At 54.4% G+C, this 19,386-nt stretch overlaps 1 long non-coding RNA gene across 1 annotated transcript; it reads right to left on the bottom strand.

The window, feature by feature from the left end:
• Positions 1–10,597: 10,597 nt before the first annotated feature.
• Positions 10,598–11,774, bottom strand: LOC124093901 (uncharacterized). Its single transcript, XR_006852073.2, has 2 exons — positions 11,469–11,774; positions 10,598–11,270 (listed from the first exon to the last, which is right to left on the bottom strand). It is a non-coding gene; the product is annotated as an uncharacterized LOC124093901 (long non-coding RNA).
• Positions 11,775–19,386: the final 7,612 nt, after the last annotated feature.

The following is a 19,386-nucleotide window of genomic DNA, read 5'->3' as shown; positions in this document are numbered from 1 at the left end:
TGGCTGGCCCATGTGAAGTGGCCATGTCTGGGGTAGGTGACACTTGTGGAGCACACACGGCTGGGTGTGCTCCTGGGTTCTGGGCTCCCGGGTCCGTCTTGGTCTCTGCCTTCTGCAGGCCCCACTTCAGCTCTCAGATGCTGCTACAGGACGTCGCCCTCTCTGCAGCCTGGGACTTGCCAGGCTCCCGCCCCAGCCCAGGATGGAAGGCCTCTGCTAAGCCCCAGCTATTGCAGAGGCCCTGTCCTCCGCAGTGACTCCAGTGTGCTCTCCGCAGGAGCAGCTGGCTGGTTGGGGCCGAACTTTGATGGTGAGCAGGGAGCCGGAGAGAATCTGTGCGCAGTGGTGCCCTCAGACTCCAGCTGCCCTCCTGGACCTGAAGGAGACCTGGGGGTGGGGGTCACTTTCCTTGGGGAATGGCGCTCAGGCCTGACGGAGCCCTGACAGTGCCCCAGGTTAGCCAGAGGGACAGAAGCCAACTCACGCACATCTGCCGCGCTCAGGCTGACCTCAGTCAGTGACAGGACAGAGACGACCCTGGTCCCTGCATTTTGGAGGGAGAGACAGGAACAGTGGGAGTGGGAGGCACCTGGCCCCTGCGTGAGCCCCCAGAGCACAGAGATACACTCTCCCCGGCCCACGGCCACGTCTGCTCCCCTGTGTGTGCTCATTTCCCAGCTGCCCTCTGACAAGCTTTTTGGCCTTGGTATTTTCTTTTAACTGCAAATTTAGCATACTAATAAGGTCGCTTAAGATCCACCGCCTCCCTGGTCTAGTGTTATGGTTTTCAGACCCCACTTCCCTTGAACTTCCCAGGGTTCTCCTGTTCTTGTCTGAACACGTATTCCCCACTCCTGGTAGGTTTGGGTCAAACATAGGTTCCCAACCTTGAAAATAACATCGACACACACCAACCTATGAAGTCGGAAATGCGGCCAGTGTCTGGGTAGACGTGTCTTCAGCTACAGGGTGGAGCAATGGTATCTGCCGCATCTTGCACCCCTGCACGGTCTGTCCTAATTAACGGCTCATAGCAGATCCCTGTGCCTTCACCATAAGGCCCGCCCGCTGCCCTGCAGGGCAGAGCTGCAGCTGGTGTGGGCAGCCCATGAGGTGCTCTGGGAAGGGCACCTTTTACACTTCAGGCTAGATGCCCCTCGCTCAGGGTGGCTGCAGAATGCTTTGGAGTCTGCAGGCAGTCAGTCAAGCTGCCTGGCTTTATTCCTGCCCTCCCCTCCGCCTCTGGTCAGGTTGAGTCTCCGTGTTTTCCTCTGCAGACAGCGTGAGGGTTGGTGGCACGCTGGCTCTGAAGCCCCTGAGCTCCGGGCAGGGTAGGGTGTTCTTGGGGTCATGCGCCCTCAGCACCACTCCCGATGTGGTCCAGGGTCAGGCGCCAGCACACGTCAAGGTGGGCACAACCAGGGGACAACCAGGCCACAGGAGGGAGTGGAAGGAGGTGGGAGGGGCTTCCTGAGGTCTGGAGGTGGTGGCCTGAGGGGAGGATGGACTGCTTTCCTGCTGGCTTTGGTGTCCAGCCCACCCGGGGCAGCGCTTCACCACCACACAGCCCAGCTGCCTCGCGACATGCATGACGAGGACCAGGCTTCCAGGTGAAGAGGCGCACCCTGCTTGGAAGCAGAAAGAGCAGGTGGAGCCGGCAGACGGAGTGGACTCGGCCACCCAGCTTCTCATCCTTGTTCTCTGTGCACCTCGGAGGTGTGGCATGGCCTGTGGATGCTCAGAAATAAGCTTTTCCCTCCTTGCCACTTGGAAAGAGGCCTAGGCCTGGGGTTTTCACCCAGCATTAAAAGAAATCAGGTCTAGTTTCGATCTGAACTCGGCCGGTGACTTTGTTGCAAGGAGATGTTGGTTACAGCTGTAAAACTCCTTTTTAGAGGATTTTGTATTCACGTGAGCCAAGGTAGCAGGCCCACCTCCCCCTCCACAGACTCGGGTGGCTCTTCATCACTGGTGCTGCTCCCAGCCCTGAGACCTGGCGGCCAAACCTGCCAGGAGGGCTGAGTGGGAGCCGTGTGCCCGGCTGCTGCAGGGGCTGCTGCAGGGGCTGATCCCGGGCGGCAGCCGTGGCCTCCTCGGGGCGCGAGCCAGCTGGCATCTGTGGGCACAGCCACGGAAGCTCTGAGGCTGGCTGTGTGACTTACCCCGCTCCCCGTTCTCTGACCACCCCTACTTCACCACCATGTCCCGGCCCCCACCATTTTAATGACTGGGTCACATCACTTTCAAAGGGCTCAGCGTGAATGTCTCCCTCACTCCTCTCTCTAGCTGGTTTGCTAAATTCAAAAAGGTTTCCCCAACAGGTCGTCAGACTGGGCTACTTTGATCTCTTATTTCTGAGCAGTCGCAGGGCCTCGGGTGGGGCCAGCCACCCACCCTCCCTCTGCAGGCTAGCACACCCAGTGTGGACTGGGGGGGCCAACGCCTCCCGTGGAAGTCCAAGGAAAACTAGCACAGGGCTAGCTGTTTAGGCAGAGCTTAAAACAAAGGCTTGTACATATATATGTTTATATATAAATAAATAAATTTACAGATGAGACCACCAAGCCTGGGGACAGAGTGCCAGGTCCCCCACCTCTGGATACCCTCTTTTATGGAACTCCTTCTCATGCTTTTAAGATTCTTTTGATAAACTCTCTATAGCAGCAGGTAGGACGCCCCCCTGGACGTGCTGGATGCCCTTCCTCGCCAAGACACCTTCTTCCTTCTTATCAGATGTTGGTCATGGGTTTGAGGCATTTAAGGATTTTTTTTTTTTTAGTTTTTTTTCCCATGACTTTTTTCACTCTCAGCCAATTGTAAGAAACACATGCTCACCATTTGCTTCAAAATCCCGCCATAATAATGCCTCTTTCATTTGATTTCTGAATTGCTGATGTTCATCTCCTGTAAATAGTTCTGCAATTAAATTTTTTGAGAAAAGTAATGTTCACTTTTTATTGGAGTAAATTCTCGTGTTATTTTAAACTCAGAAACATTATATTGACCAAAGAGATTGATGAAGGAGGAAGAAAAACCCTTCTTCCATTGTATGTTTCGTTGTTGGAATACCCTCAATTTCTCTATTTGCTAGAAGTGGACCTTCTTAAGGCTTACATTCAATGTGGGAGTAAACACGGGCACAGATGAGAATGGATTCAAAACTAACAAATGCTGCAGGATTTAGTTAACAGAGGCTCATGCTCCCTCGAGTTCACAGCACCAGTGTGGATGCTGAGTGAGACAGGTGACACCCTGCGCCGCCCAGTGAGGAGTGAGCCATGTCCTCCAGGGGGACCTCGCTAGCCAGGCTCCCTGCCTTGCAGCGGCTCAGAACCGTGCTTTCCTTCCTTCTGCCCGCTGCCAGCTGTCTCACCACCCTGAGGAAACTGCTTTCTCCAGGCCCCGCCCCCTGCCTCTTAGTAGGCTGTCACTGCAGGAGGCTCCCTCCCCCAGACCCCTTCCAGCCCCAGGGCTGCAGCAGGCCACTCCCACCCAAGCCTCCCTGGCCCCAGGGAGTTGGGGCAGGGTTCCGCTGCTTCTCCCCTGCCCAGGTCTGGCCTGGATGAAGTTCCAGGGGGATGAGAGGGAGGAGGTGGAGAGAATGGAGACATTGGACCGTGAATTCTGGTACACCAGGACCTGGGGAAAACAAACCCCAGGCAGTCCTTCAGCCCCACTCCCAGGGTCACCTTCACAATTCACAAACGATTTCAGTCAAAAAAGCTAATAAACTGAGAATACACCTATGGTGCTCCAGTCTCACGGGTGGCATTTCTTTCTGTAACACACTTACAGCTAGGGAATATAAAAACCAAACACGGCTTGCATGCTTCACGTTTCTAACTCCACAGTCCATCTGGGAAGTCTGGTTGAGTTGAATGTCATTTGGAACTGCTCAGCCACGCGTGGTTAACAGTATTTTCTGGAAGCCGGTAAAAGTGCTCTGAAACTCATGTGGTACTCATTGGAAGTCACCACAAAACAGCTTTGAATTGATCAAGCCTTCTGAGTGAAAGCCACAGACAATGTGTGGGAACCTCCGCTTTCTCACAAGGCATGGTGGCACTTCGATGTTGCCACCCACTCTGCCAAGCACAAGCCTGGGGCTGGGTGGCCCCAGCTGAGGGCTCTCCTGGTCTGCACCACGCCCGGGCGCCATCCCCAGAGACAGAGAGAGATAGAAATGACCAATATCAGAACTGGAGAAGAAAACCTTGATGGTGCTCCAGGATCACTGACCACTACCCGATGCCCACAATCAGACTGCCACCATGAAAAGGGCCAGCAAAACTCACAAGAGGAGAAACAGGCATCTAAATAGGCCTAGACCTACTAAAGAAATCGATCCAACACCCGACGAACTTCCAAAGCAGAAAGCTTCAGGATACAAGGATGTCCTATCGTTTCTCTGTAGTCCCCTTCAAAACCTTCATCTGTGGGGCCTGCTCCCCTTCTGCCAAGGCCAGCCACACTGCAGGACAGGAAGCCACAAGGCCGTGTCTCCTCACCTGTTATGCTCGAATTCGGGACCCCCAAAAGACCACCAGAGACCAAGATCGATGTAAACAGCAAAGAGGTGTTTATTGCCAGCTAGCTCAGTCCTCCACACGCACACAGCAACTGGTGACGCTGAGAGGCCCCGAGCCCAGGGTTTGCAGCAGTTTTATACATTCTTTGGAGAAGGCAGGGACCTCACATGCATCATAGCATCTCTTAGCAAATCATCACACACCGTGAGAAAATCAAATAACAACTCTAAAACATGATTAGCGCATTCACTGGCGGGAACAAGTTGGGTAGGGGTGATTGGTCAGTACAAAAGGGGTATTCATTCGAACCGATTGGTTTAAGCCAAAAGGGGTGTTCCTGCTGAACTACATGGTTTCCCAACATGTTATCAACCACCATGAACTACTGGGGGGTCATCTGGCATCCCAGGTATTTCCCTGTCTCATGCTGATTGGTGGCTGCTAGGGGGTTGCTATGGGTCCCCACCTAGCTTGACTGAGTCAGGGACACCTGGCGCAGCAGATCTCATGTGTAGATAAACAACTTAGCAGGTGGGAATGTGCCTAGGAGTGCTCTGTGGGTCTTTCCAAGGACAAAGGCCATGTCCCTTCCTTGGACAGCTTTGCTGTGAGGTAGAGGCTGGTTTTTCACACCAAGTCTGAGCACATCGCACCCTGCAATGTGTAAGAGTGATCGACACCCTGAGCCAGTGGCTCACCCAGGTGTGCAAGGCTGGTTCGACATTCGGAAACCAGTTCCTGCGCCATCTCAACAGCCCAGGAAGACAGAGCACATGGCGGTATCCACAGAGCAGAAGAAGCATCTGTCAGAATCCAACACATTCACGTGAAAACAGCAAGCTGGAACCAGGAGGGACTCCCTGGACCGGAGGAAGAGCATCTAGGAGAAGCCCAGGCTGACACCAGATGACGAGGAACCCGCGCCCCCACAGAGGCCAGGGCCAGGCCAGGTTCCCCCTGCTCATCCCCACACTGTGTCCTCACCGCCACGGCAGGGCAGGAAAGGGAAATGAGAAACAGAAGTCGAATTTCATTAAAATTGAAACCCTTCTCCGTGCAGGATGAAATGACAAGCTATAGACAAAACCCTCACAAAACTCTTACCTGATAAAACTATTATCCAAAAAATGCAAAGAACTCTTAACAGTAAGAAAACAATGCAGTTAAAAAGAAAGTGGCAAAGACCTGAAGAGACCCCCTCACCACGGAAACTCCGTGGGTGGAAAACAAGCATGTGTCCCACGCGCCACGGGGAGCACAGGCGGATGGATAGGCGTGGTGCCAGGGTCGTGTATGGGAAGGGCTAGTGCCGAAACAACCCGCTGGCCAGGCCGGGGGCCGCCTGAGCCCTCAGGCACGGCCGGGAGTGTGGAGGGACAGGGCCTTCGGGAGTGGGCTGGCTGCTGACAGGCAGAGGCAAGGCGTCGAAGTCATGATCCACAGATGGTGGGCTGCGCTTTGACTCCTACAGAACTCCTGCAGCAGACCTCGGCTACTGGGAGTCGGCCTGGGTGGTCTTACCCACGGAGGCAGCAGTTCATGATCACTTGGTCCAAAGATGCACTCCATCTATGGGCCCTCCCAGCATCAGGCCCGCACACCCTGCCCGGGCTTTGAAACTGAGCAGCTCTCACACTCACACACCAGTGCCCAGAACCCTCTAGTCACACTGACCCCTGGATCCAGTAGTGGTGCTCCTTGGGGTCCCCCAGATGGGCTGTAAATGGGTGCACACAGGTGTTCGTGGCGGCTTTCTTCATAACTGACCGAGTTCCGAGGCGCCCTTCAGTGGGCGAAGCCGGTGAATGAGTGGCACGTGTCATGCTAGAAAGGAAGGAGCCGCAGAGCCGGTCTCCAAGGACAGGAGCCACTCTGAGAAGGCCTCTCCTCTGATTCCAACCTCTTGACAGTCTGCCAAAGGCCAAACCAGGAGCCCGTGAAAATCCCCGTGGTCAGAAGGCATGTGGGCAGCGGGAGGGAGGACTCACAGGTGCAGCATGAGGGACTTCGGGCAGTGATGCTATATGATGGGTACGTGGTCACTGGCATCTGTCAAACCTATACTGTGTACAGCTCAGAAAATGACCCACCCACGTGCAAATGCAAACCTTGGTCAATGATATAGCCTCTGTGGGGCCACCGACTGTGAGTGGCACCACCCCAATGCAGGAGGTTGACCACTCGGGCACTGGGCCAAAGGGTCTTGAGAACACTGTACTTTCTGCTCAATGTATCTTATAAATTCAAACTGCTCAAAAAAGAAAAAAGAAAAAAATTACGACTTAAAAGAGGCAACAAAACAGGAGGCAGGGCTTGGGAAACATCACATGCACAGTTAGAAGCTGTCATCTTGCTGGTTTACTGAGACTTTAAATGGGCGCCTTTCAAAGTCAGAGCATCAACACAGGCTCAGGAGGCTGGGGCAGGAGGATCGTGAGTTCAAAGCCAGCCTCAGCAAAAGTGAGGCACTCAGCAACTCAGTGAGACCCTGACTCTACAAAATAGGGCTGGGGATGTGGCTCGGGGGTCCAGTGCCCCTGAGTTCAATCCTCAGTCAAAGTTTCAGCCCCTCGTCACTGGTTGTTTCCACCTCGTGAGCCTTAGGTTGGCATCACTCACTGGGCTCTGAGACGCTGACCTGCTCCTTAGTCGGTGAGGAGCACTGCACAGATGGGGGGGGGGGCAGGAAGGCTGCAGAGCCTGGCTGTCCGGCAGGGTAGCCACCTGAGGTGGTAGGGGACTCCTCCTGGGTTTTACCCTAGTTTTAAATTGACTAAATGGATCTTGCCTGAACAATTACAGTCCAGTGCAGATGGAGATCCACTTCCAAATCATCTCATTACACTGCTACGGTCTTTAACAACTCAGAGTATGAGAAATCCGATCCCACACCAAGGACACACTCTGTGTGGGCAGGATCCGGGAGAGATGCGCACCCCGGTCAGCACGCACACTCCTCTGCAGCACGGACCCCCACATCCTCCTGATGTCAGCCCGGCTCCTGCTCCCCCTCATTTCCCAGCCTCTGCATGGACAGATGCTCCCAGCAGGAAAGAGCCTTGAAGGAGGCCGCGCAGCCAGTGAGCCTCTCCCTCTGGGTCCCCTGGGCTCCCACCGTGCCCCTGTCACCAGCCCCACCCATCCCACACAGGTCCCTGGCGATGGGGCTGTTGGAGGGCACGTGGCCCAGGCATCATCCTCCGCTCCCTCGCTTGCCTTCCTGGCCATAGTCAGTCCTGTGGTCCAGGCTCCTCTCCCCGGGCCGGACACCAGCTTTCAAGGTTCGTCCAGATCGCCGCCAATGCACTGCTGAAACCCCAGCACCCGATGGCTGCTCCCAGAGAAGACATCTCAGTGCCCCCACCCCAGGCTCACAGGACCCATCCTGACCTGAGCCCACCTCCCGCCCAGGCCACTCTCCTCCCCACGGTCTCCTGGGCGCCTGGCATCCGGCTGTGGTGCACTCCTGCAGTCCCCAAGTGCTTCATCCTGTTTTGGGCCCTGCCCTGCAACTTGCAGTTCTTCCAAGGGAAAGGCCCTTGCCCTGCCTCCCCAGGGACTCAGCCGGCTGCAGTCCCTCCAGCTCCCTGGCTGCCTGCTCTGAGGGTCTCTGTCCTTCCCAAGGCCAACCCACACCGGCTTCTAACCTCTCCTACATGGCAACCTGGAAACTACTAAAAACTCACACTGAGCAGACCTTTGTTAACTGGCTTATGATCCAGTCGAGAACCTTTTAAGGGCAAGATTATTTAATACCTCTTTGTATCTCTGACTCCAACAGAGTCAGAGTATTGCTGAATTCATGCGATATTCTCATTGTACCCTTTGGAACAAAGATGGGATGGACATAGACCCATGCCTTCTGTGTATCTATTGTGGATTCAATCAATATTTGTTTGACAAGGTTTGTGTATTGGGCACTATGCTCAAGATATTGTAGTTGCTTTGTTTTGTTTTTGTTTTTTAAATCATGAACCCACTTGGTATGGCAGTGCATGCTTGTGATCCCAGCAACTTGGAAGGCTGAGACAGGAGGATCTCAAGTTCAAGGCCAGCCTGGGCAACTTAGACCCTATATCAAAATTAAAATGAAAAGGACTGAGATGTAAGGACTGGTTAAGCATTTCTGGGTTCAATCCCCAGTACCCGGTAGAAGATGGACACTGTAGTGGAGCATGCAGACGTCCTTTACTCCACTTACGGGCTCCGGAGTGAGCCCTCATTGTCTGTTCACGCTGGTGGAGGTGGGAGGCTTAGGGGGCTGCAGACAAAGATTTGTTGCTCTCAGCCCAGGAAACAGAACTCATCAGCAGGTCACATGGTCCCCTTTGCCCCCCAGAGCCAGGGCAGGGATGTAGCCAAGACACCACAGGACACGTGCTAGGCACGAGTCACAGCCAAGGGACACTGAGCCTGGGGACCCACTGTTCTACAGTGAGGAGTTCTGCACCTTGTCTAGAGGGAGCGTGGCCTGGTCCCTCAAGGCCGCCTCACTCTATGCACAACCTGGGGTATGATCCCGGGAAGAGCAGGCTGACACTGCATTCTTGGTACACCTGAGACAGGGAGGAAAACGGACTGCAGCCACTAACCTTCATTCTGAACAGAGACAGGCAGTGCCCTGACCCACTGAGAGGGACCGCAGACTGGTGACATTTCCTTACCCTCTATGTGGCCTTGTCCTGGCTCAAACCACTCCACCCCTGAGGCAAACCACCCTGCCCCTCTGCAGGCTTGAAGCAGCAGCTGCAGGGTGGTCAGGGCCACAGAGCAGGAGGGCAAGACCTCTGCCTAGGCCAGCTGGTCAGACCCTGAGCGCCCCACCCGGGAGAAAAGGGCACCTCACCCAGCAAGCTGTTTTCAGGCAAGGCCCCTCGTTAGCACCTAGCACCAGCTCCCAAGGAGTCTTGAGGCTTCTCTCCAGCTTCCTCGGGGGACTGCCTGTGCTCACTAAGGACTGTTAACCTGGACTTTTGCAAAAATAAATAAATAAAACAATAAATAGATCATAAAGATAAGCTATGATAACAGCTTATCTTAACTGTATCAGAGAAGAACCAGATTTCATAGGCTATTCCAATAAGCCCACGTTCTGGAGGCTTCTGCATCCCTAATCCACCTAGCCTAATCCAATCTAGCCATGGCCCTGAGAGATATCCTCCTGCCATCTCTCTCTGAAGCATGACTAATTGAAGCTTCCAGAGGTGAGATAGGGGTTGGCTTTTTGCATTTAATTCCCTACACATACTTAACTCTAAAGGGCTAGGCTGCCTCCCCATGATAACTGTGAAAAAGTCGTACAGGGATTCTTCATTTGAATTAAGTAGTGGCACCTGCAGATCTGTGTGTGGATCTGTGCTAACAGACTGCAGAAACAAGCTTGCTTCCGAAGTTGAGTGTAGCTGATCATAGCTGCAGAAAGGCATTTTCAGCCTCAGGAAGAAGAAAGTGGGGCTCCTGGATGAGCACCCTGACAGCTCTGCAGCCTGAGTTCCTCGGCAGAGGGCGCTGTGCTGACCCACCTCTCTGCTCCCAGGAAGCCAGAGCTGTGAAGTGCCGTGACTCAGCACCAGCTCCCAGGATAACAATCACAATAACAAGCCATTATCTTTTCCATGCTTTGATCTTGTTCAAGAATGTTGACTAAACAGAGACTGGCAGAACAACACCTAAGCATTTTGATACAAGCCACCAGTTCAGCTGTCCTGTGGAATGTGAGGAGTCTCTTGTTTCCTGTAATGAGCATTCTCCTCTGAACTGCGGGGCTTTGACGGGAAAGCAAACTCCAGGGGGATTAATGGGAGCCAGCCTGGTGCTCAGAGGAGGAAATGACTGAACCCCGAGCGAGCGTCAGCCTCCAGGGGGAGCACCCTGTGCCGGGACATCTGCTCCCTGTGGTTCTGGGCCTCTGCCACCACCCATCAAGAAGTCCCTCCCGCAGGGCCATGTGGTGAGTGTGGGGACCAGAGGGGACCAGTGGCCTGCTGCCAGGGCCTGGCGGGGTGTCCACAGACACTCCAGTGCTCTGCCCCACACAGGCCTAGTTCTGGAGCTCAGTCGTCAGGTAATTGGATTATTTGATCCATTTGCATATTGACAGACAAAGGCACAGAGGAGGGAGGAGACACATCGTCTAGATCAGAAAAACGTGGGAAGGGCACTGCTTTCCCTTCGACTCTAGCCAATGCTTGGCCTCAAGGTCAGAGTAGGCAAGAACGTTCCCAGCTTTTGACTGGTTTAATTGGGGCGGGACTCAATGGTGTGGGGCTAAAATAAATCTGGCTCAGAGCACATCCTGCCCCTCCCTCAAGGCAGCTGGCTCCTCCTGAAGCTCCCACACCCCCTACAAAACCTCTCTCCGTGGAAAGCAGGCCTGCCGACTCTCCACCCGACTCTCCACCCGGGACCCGGACCCCCTGTCCCCAGGCAGGGCTGATGTCTGTTTCCACAGTTGGAGAACATTAAGGTCTGGGCTTACAGTGCTCTATCCAGTTGAGCTAAGCAATTCAGAGTGGCCTCTAATTTATGATCCTAAGCACCCAACACATTCACTATCCGATTTAGTAGCAGGTTTAAAACAAAACAAAACAAAAACAGCCCCTACCCAGTTTCCCCCAGCTGGGCTCCCATGTTGGCTCCACCCACGCGCCTGCCAGGAGGGTAGCTGGAGTAGCACAGCCAGGCCCTTGATCCTCACTGTGATTTTTCATATGTAATAATTAACATCCAACTGAAAATTATCTGGAAAAAAAATTTTTAAAAGGAAAAATTTACCAAATCCAAGAGAAAAACACCTGCATTAGAAAAAGACCGGGTGGGCCCTAGTTCCCCCAGGCTGCCCCTGCCCACCTGGCCCAGGTGCCCTCTGCCCTGCCTCACCACTGGTTTCCTCTGGATGTCCCAGCTGTATAATCTTCTCATCCCCTGACCCATTCTCACCTTCTCCTCTGCAGTACATGAGACACTCTAGAGTTCTTTCTTCACCTGGGCATTTTTCAAAGATGGGGCTGGGCACGGTGGCACACACTTGTAATCCCAGTGGCTCAGGAGGCTGAGGCAGGAGGATGGCAAGTTCAAAGCCAGCCTCAGCAACTGTGAGGTGCTAAGCAACTCAGTGAGACCCTGTCTCTAAATAAAATGCAAATTAGGGCTGGGGACAGGGATCAGTGGTCGAGTGCCCCTGAGTTCAATCCCCAGTACCCCCCCCCAAAAAAAAAACAGACCCCGGGAATTCCAGGGGTGGAAGCCAGGGGGGTAGTTCTTTAAGAAGGTGTGGGACTACATTCAAGTACCCAGTGAACAGATGGCAAATTGTACAGAGAATGATAGTAAGAGGACCGAGTATGAGATCTAGAAGTGAAAAAGGAGGGGTGGAAGACAGAACTCTACTCAGCCCAACAGAGAAGGTGAGGAAGGGCCGGGAGATGAGAAGAGCACTCAGCCGAGACATGCGGAGCACACCAGCAGTACAGCAGGGCACAGGGCACCTGGGCCAGATGGGCAGGTGCAGCAGGGCAGGGGGCACTGGGCCAGGTGGGCAGGTGCAGCCTGGGTGGCTCTAGGGCTGAAAAACCAGCCTCTACCTCAGAGCAAAGCCTGTCCAAGGAAGGGACATCACCTTTGTCCTTGGAAAGACCCACAGAGCACTCCTAGGCACATTCCCACCCTGCTAAGTTGTTTATCTACAAATAACAGGAGAGATCTGCTGCGCCAGGTGTCCCTGACTCAGTCAGGCTAGGTGACCCCCTAGCAGCCACCAATCAGCATGAGACAGCGAAATACCTGGGATGCCAGATGACCCTCCCAGTAGTTTATGGTGGTTGATAACGTGTTGGGAAACCATGTAGTTCAGCACGTACACCCCTTTTGGCTTAAACCAATCAGTTCAGACGAATCCCCCTCTTGTAGTAACCAATCACCCTACCCAACTTGTTCCTGCCAGTGAATGTGCTAATCATGTTTTAGAGTTGTTATTTGATTTCCCCGTGGTGTGTGATGATTTGCTAAGAGATGCTATGATGTATGTGGGGGTCCCTGCCTTCCCCAGAGAGTGTATAAAACTGCTGCAAACCCTGGGCTCGGGGCCTCTCAGCGTCACCAGTTGCTGTATGTGTGTGCGCGCGCGGAGGACCGAGCTAGCTGGCAATAAACACCTCTTTGCTGCTTACATCGATCTTGGTCTCTGGTGGTCTTTTGGGGGTCCCGAATTCGAGCATAACAGGGCCCAGAGGAGGAGGGGGGGTCATGGAGAAGACAAGACCGAAGGCCTCCCAGAGGCTGATGGCAGACGTCAAGCCAGGCTTTCAGGAGGCCTGAGAACACTCAGATGGGGGAGTGTCCAGAGCTCACACCTGGACAGAGAGAAAGACGTCAGGGGCAGCCAGGGAGAATTCGAGAATGCGGAGAATGCGCTTAGGCAGCAGAAACACTGGGCCTGAGGGAGCGGGCGGGTGGGGCAAGCCCTGACCGGGAGCACGGGCCAGAAGATGCCTGCCAAGCTGACACGCCCTCCCCAGGCTCGGCCCTTCCCTCTGGTGGGGGCAACTCGTGGTCCAGGCCGGGAGGCGGCTGCCAGGTGGAGGTGGGGATGCAGAGCTGAAGGTCCCCACCATGCCTGCCTGCGTGTGACTGTTTCTCAAACCCACAGTGCCTCTGAAGCCAGGGCACTGGTCACCTGGAGCAGCTCGGGCACAGGTGCCATCAGGCAGAGGCCAGGTCCTCCTCTTGGGAATGGGCCTCGACCTCTGAAATCCGGGGAAACGGAAGCCTCGGGCATGCAGGGGCAGCTGCTGGCCTCTTGGGCTCTTCCAGTTTTCATGTGTGAGGCCCCACACATGGTGGCCGGCACAGAGAGCCTCTCCTGGTGGGGTGTGGGGTGTGGTTCCAGCGTGACCGCAGAGAACAGCTGCTCTTTCACTTCTGCCTTCCAGAGCTTGTGAGTTTCTTTACCTCCAACAGAAAGCAGAAGCCATCTGGGGAAGAGCTTGGGGATAGGAGATTTCAGATTAGCTAAGTCATCACAGAAGTCACCATGGAGGGAAAAATCACAGGGAGGAAGACCCGGGTGTGACCCCCTTGAGCCATCACAGTGACATAAAAGGTGACTTTTCTATCACTTCGCCAGTCGACGCTGCTCCTCTTGGGAAATGTGGCTTCTCAGGAAGATCAGGCAAACCTTTCAGCTTGGTGAGAAGGCACTTCTACATGGGTGATGCCGTTGGGGTTCAGCCTGGCTGGTGGGGACCCAGAGCCCAACACAACAGCCCCCCAAACTTTCACTTTACACAGAAAAGCAGTCTGGGCAAAAGTCACCAGGGTGAAGGTCAAGCGTGAGGACTGGGACCAGGTTTGCAAAGGGCAGCCTCCTGGGGAGAAGGTGAAGGTCGGGCCCTGGGCGTGCTGCAGGGTCCTGCAGGTGGGCAGGAGGCACTGAGACAGCATCGAGTGACAAGTGGCGCGCTGAGGTGCTGGGCATTACGGAGGGCCTGGCACAGATGGGCAGAGCACAAGGGTGGCCGGAGGACCGTCTTCCCAGGATGTGCATCTTGACCTGGAAAAACAACCTCCAGGAAAGCCAGCGGCTCCCTCTGGCCTGCCCGGCCCACAGTGAGCCCTGAGCAAGCCTGGGGCAAATGGCCCAGCGTGGGCGAGGGAATTCACCTGGCCTGTTCTGCGGTGAAGACTCTCAGAGTGCCAGCTGTCCTCAGAGCCCGTGGCCGTCCCCAGGCAGCCCCTGATGCACTCACCTCAGGCCGGCTCGGGCTTGGTGCCTTGGCAGAAGACCTCCTGCCTGTGCATGAACTTGACAGCGAGACCTCTGCTCCTGTGTCCGCGTGGGACCCTGGCTGCTGGCTGTCAGGCCACCCTGTCCCCTTCTCTTCCTGTTTTGCTTCCACCCACCCCAACCTTTGCCCTTTCCCATCCCAAATGAGGAGAAACCAGGAAAACAAGGCTGCTGGAGCCAAGCAGAAGACAGGACGCAGTACGGACGGGCACTGTATCCCCAGGTGGAGACACGTCACCCCTGTGGCCTCGGCAGAACCACTGACCAAGCGCCTTCCTTCTGCTGGAACCAGCCGTCTCCCACCCACCGATTAACCCAGATGCCACGAATCCCAGGGGCAGCGTCAAGAGGGCCTGAGGTGCCCTGGGGCTCTCCGGGATCCACCTACCCAGACCTGGCCCCTAGGTGGGCAGAGCTGCTGTCCTCATGTGAAGGAGCACCCAGAGACCCTGATGGGCTGCGTGACCACCAAGTACTGCTTTATTGTAGGTCCCCATGCACACAACGACCGTTGCTCCTGTTTATAAAATATATGCAGTCCGAGGACACGAGTCATGGTTAAGACACCTGGAGGTGCGATCTTTAGCTCAAACACACAATGGCGCTTCTGAACTTGAGCTCACTATGAACAGCCATCACCTCGCGCAAGGCTCCCGGCCTGCATCGTCTCACGAGGTGTCAGCAGATGACCCGAGGCAGGTGGAGACCCCTCACTTTGAGCATGTCGCTCAAAGTAGCAGGCGCGAGTTTATTAGAAGGAAAGGAAAAGGGAAAGGGGCTCCATCAAGGGAGAGAGTGGGTCCTCTCAGGAAGGAGAGGGTAGCATGCCCCTCCTGCACTCCATTTTTTTAAAAATGTTTTTTTAGTTGTCAGTGGACCTTTATTTTATTTATTGATACGTGGTGCTGAGAATTGAACCCAGTGCCTCGCACATGCCAGGCAAGTGCTCTGCCTCTGAGCCCCAGCCCCATCCCTGCACTCTGTGATTATTGGGGGTCCCAGGGAAGTTTCCAGGGAGTCCTGCCCAGGTCCACCTCTGGACTTTTGATTGACAGCAGGATGAGATCAGACTTTAGAGTCCCCATGGCCATGACAACTCTAAGTCACTGTGGCCCATGCTGACCAGTTCTAATTCTTACAGATTTTATGGTTAGGAGGAATTATCCTTATCTCCTTGGGTTCTGAGATCTGGTCTGTAATAAAAGGGTCAGAAAGTCTCTCTCCCTTCTGGGTAACTTAAGTTCTTATTAGCATTTCAGGCCTGCATTTCCCTGTTATAGGTTGAATTATGTCCTCCATAAGAAAGATACATCAGAGTCCCCACTCCTGTGCCTCAGAATGTGCTTTATTTACAAATAGGGCCCTCAGAGAGGTCAAGTTAAAATGAGGTCAATAAGCCTGGCTCAGTGGCCTGCAATCCCAGCTGCTCAGGCCTCTGAGGCAGGAGGATCAAATGTTCAAGGCCAGCCTGGGCAACTTAGACCTGACACAAAATAAAAAATAAAAAGGGTGGGGTCTGGCTCAGTGGTAGAGCAACCCCTGGTTCAGTTCCCAGTAACCCCCTCCACCAGAAAAGGTCAGTGACGGTTCTCCAGAGGGTTTGGGTACAGGCTTGCAGAGCTAGAGCGCCACGTGAGCCACCCCTAGAGCCTCCAGAGGAAGCGTGGCCTGCCCATACCTTGGTGGTGGACTTGTGGCCCCCAGAACTGGAGAGGTAACTTGGTTGTCACCAGCTACCCGCCGTGGGGTACTTCCTTACCTATAGAGGCCTGTTGTGGGGGTGGACAGGACTCTGGCCTCAGCAGAGAAGCCAGGTTCTCATGCCAGTTCTGACTGACATGCAGCTCAGACATGCCATTTCTTTGAGGATATTTCCTTATTTTAAAAATGTATATGGTGGCTGGAGATGTGGCTCAAGCGGTAGTGTGCTCGCCTGGCATGTGCGGAGCGCTGGGTTCGATCCTCAGCACCACATAAAAATAAATTAAAGATGTTGTGTCCACAGAAAAGTAAAAAATAAATATTAAAAAATTCTCTCTCTCTCTCTTTAAAAAAAAATGTGTATGGCCGGGTGTGGCTCCGTGGAAGAGCACTCGCCTTGTATGCTCTGGGCCCCAAGTTCCATCCTCAGCAGTGAAAAATCAACTCATGTGCATATCACGGGGCTTGGTAGCACACACCTGCAGTCAGCTACTTGAGGCAGGAGAATCATCTGAGCCCAGGAGTTTGAGAAGAGCCTGTGAGAACCATCTCCCTGTCCTCCCCAAATACAGATCAATATATAAATGTAGCATGTATATAATTGTGTGCATACATGTGTATATAAGTGTATCCACACAAACATACAGTGCAGATGCAGGCATGTTCATAGCTCAGACACAGAAGAGGGTCATGGATATACACAAATCATGGACACAGACACAGATTCAGACACTGGCGCACTCACCTGGGGCCACACAGCTGAAGAGCTTCCTCATTTCTCTCTGGGAACTCTTGGAAGGTGGTGAGGGCACTGCCTGGACTCCAGCTCAGGATTGATCAGTGGGTGATTGCCAGGCACTTGGGAGGCCCTGGGCCTTGGCACAGCTGGCCCGCAGTGCTGCTCCAACCTGCAGAGGAGACCCCTGCTGCAGCTCACCCCACGGGCCCCCTGGGGATGAACAGCCAGATGGTGGTGGCTTTCGGGACGTCCCCCTCCCTGGGGTTCTCTGCCCTCAGCGCTGGCCCATCTACAGAAGGCTGTCTTCAAGGCCTAACATTCAGCACTTGCTGACTGGGGACAGACTGGTCAGCCTTGGTGGTGAGTCCACGCCCTCTCTGGTTCCCCCCAGCCCGTGTGGCCCTGACCTGCGTGAATCAGCCTAGCCAACCCCCCTCTCCCAGGGCAGCCTCAATTCCAGTCGTCCACCTTCTATCGGTTTTCTGCATTTTGCCCATGATGATTCCAATCTCTCACCAAAGTTTTTGTGGAGAAGCTAAATAAAAAGCCTGGACTTGGAATGGTAAGTGACAGTGCCGGTGGCCCCCGTTCCAGTCACTTGATTAACCTCTGAATCACTTGCATACAGGGTTTGGTCCACAGCAGAGCTTTCAAGTGGCTGGACATGGACTTACAAGGAATAGTTTAGCAGGAGGCAGAAAGGCACGGAGCTCTTACAGACCTCATCTGTTCTTCTTTTCAATTACGCATTTCAGTTAAAAACTTAATCACATCCCTATCAACCTCCTATGCACCCTTTTAGCATAAAGCACACAAAGACTGAGTCCAAGTCTTCTACAAAAATGGAGGGACTGGCTAGTGGCAGCCACACTCAAGGAGAGCTGACGGGGGTTGGCCAGGGTCTGGGCGCTTCACGGTTGACTACACTACCTGGAAGTCCCGGGAGGTGTGAGACAAAGAGGGCAAAGCTAGAACCGTCGCCACAGGCTCCACAGGCCAGTGACTGTCGGTTGGGGGGGCCTCTGGCCTTCTTACTAAGCCCATGGGGTCCAGGTCCACTTTGGCGGTCCCCGTCCAGTGAGCTCTGGAAGGAAAGGGGGCAGGGGAGACGCCGCATGCCAGCTTCGGTTATCTGCTTAGACACAAGGGCAACACCCTGGCAGAGCGTCCTAAAGCCACCATCCTCGTTGGCTCAGGATTCAGCATCTTTCTGGCTGGCTGCTCTGCAGCCCCTGCTCCAGGGCCTGGCACCGCAGGTGGGCTTCACCCGCACAAGGGGGCCTCCACTGGGGGCTGGAACAGCCAGGTTATCTCACAGGACACCTGGACTCCCACCGCATAGCTGCTGGGTCCTGTGGGGAGGCACCCCCGTGTGCAAGCCTTTGCCACAGCCCTCCTGCACCACACCTGATAAGGTCCCGCTTGCCAAAGCCAGCGTCTAGCCGGGGTAGGAAGGGGCACAGGCATGAACACTTAGAGGGGGAGCAGCAGGGCCCACCCATGTGCAGTGACCCACACAGTTAGACCTGGAGTGCACCTTAGATGAGTTGTAAGTCCAGGCTACAGCATGACTGACCGTGTCCCCCAAACCTCACGTACTGAAATCCTCATGGGGATGGCATCAGGAGGTAGGGGCTCTGGGAGTGCTGAGGTCTTGAGGGTGCAGCCTTGTGGTGGGATTAATGGTCTTATAAAGAGGCCTCGGGAGGGAGCTGCCCACCCACCGCGAGAGAACGCAGCCAGAAGGCACTGCCTGTGCACCAGGAAGCAGACCTTCACAGACTCCAAGGCTGCTGCTCCTTGATCTAGGACTTCCTTTTGGGGACTGTCTGGTGCTTATAATCTACCCTCTGTGTCTTGGTACAGCAGCCTGGATTTCCAGGAGTCTTCACATGGAGAGCCAAGTCTCTCTGGGGCCCTGCCACCCCTTGACATGCAGCAGTGTGGTTCATACAGTTATCACCCTCTTCACAGGCAAAGCCCACCAATGCCCCTCGCATCTGGGGACACAGGCTGCTGCTGAGGGTCCCCTATTTCAGGAATCTTGAATAGAAGTAGGCCCCACTGTGCACTTAGGGGCCACCCCTGTGGGTCCTCAGAACCCCTCCTGCAGTCTGCTTTGGTGGTGACAGCTCGGGGGAAACAGCCCGCTGCCCCTTGCTGCAGGTGCTGTCTTTGTGGGTGGCTTCCCCAATTTCACCACCTCACCAGGGAAATGGGGACATTCTCAGGACAGATGGCATCAAGGCCCCAGGCCTCCTCCCCAGTCTCCCTCCAGCACGCAGGGCCATCACAGAAGAAGTGGCTGATGGTCCTGCTGCCACGAGATGAACTCTTGGGGGGAAATGTCTGTTCTCGGGTTTGGGATTTGGCTTAGAATAGGATGCACATAAAATGAGGTATGAGTCTTAACACTTTTCAAATAGCACAAATGTCATTCTTTCTTTTTTTTCTTTTCACTGGGGACTGAACCCAGAGGCACTTAACCACTGGGCCACATCCCCAGCCCTTTTTATATTTTTTGTTTAGAGATAGGGTCTTCCTGAGTTGCTTACAGCCTTGCTAAGTTGCTGAGGCTGGCTTTGAACTCCTCATCTTCCTGCCTCAGCCCCCTGAGCTGCTTGAATTACAGG

Source organism: Marmota monax, unplaced genomic scaffold (genome assembly GCF_021218885.2).
Source record: "Marmota monax isolate L192 unplaced genomic scaffold, Marmota_monax_Labrador192_F-V1.1 WCK01_AAM20220418_F8-fsc00195, whole genome shotgun sequence".
Classification (NCBI taxonomy): domain Eukaryota; kingdom Metazoa; phylum Chordata; class Mammalia; order Rodentia; family Sciuridae; genus Marmota; species Marmota monax.
The sequence above is the reverse complement of the archived record's forward strand: the minus strand, read 5'-3'. Positions and strand labels throughout refer to the sequence as shown.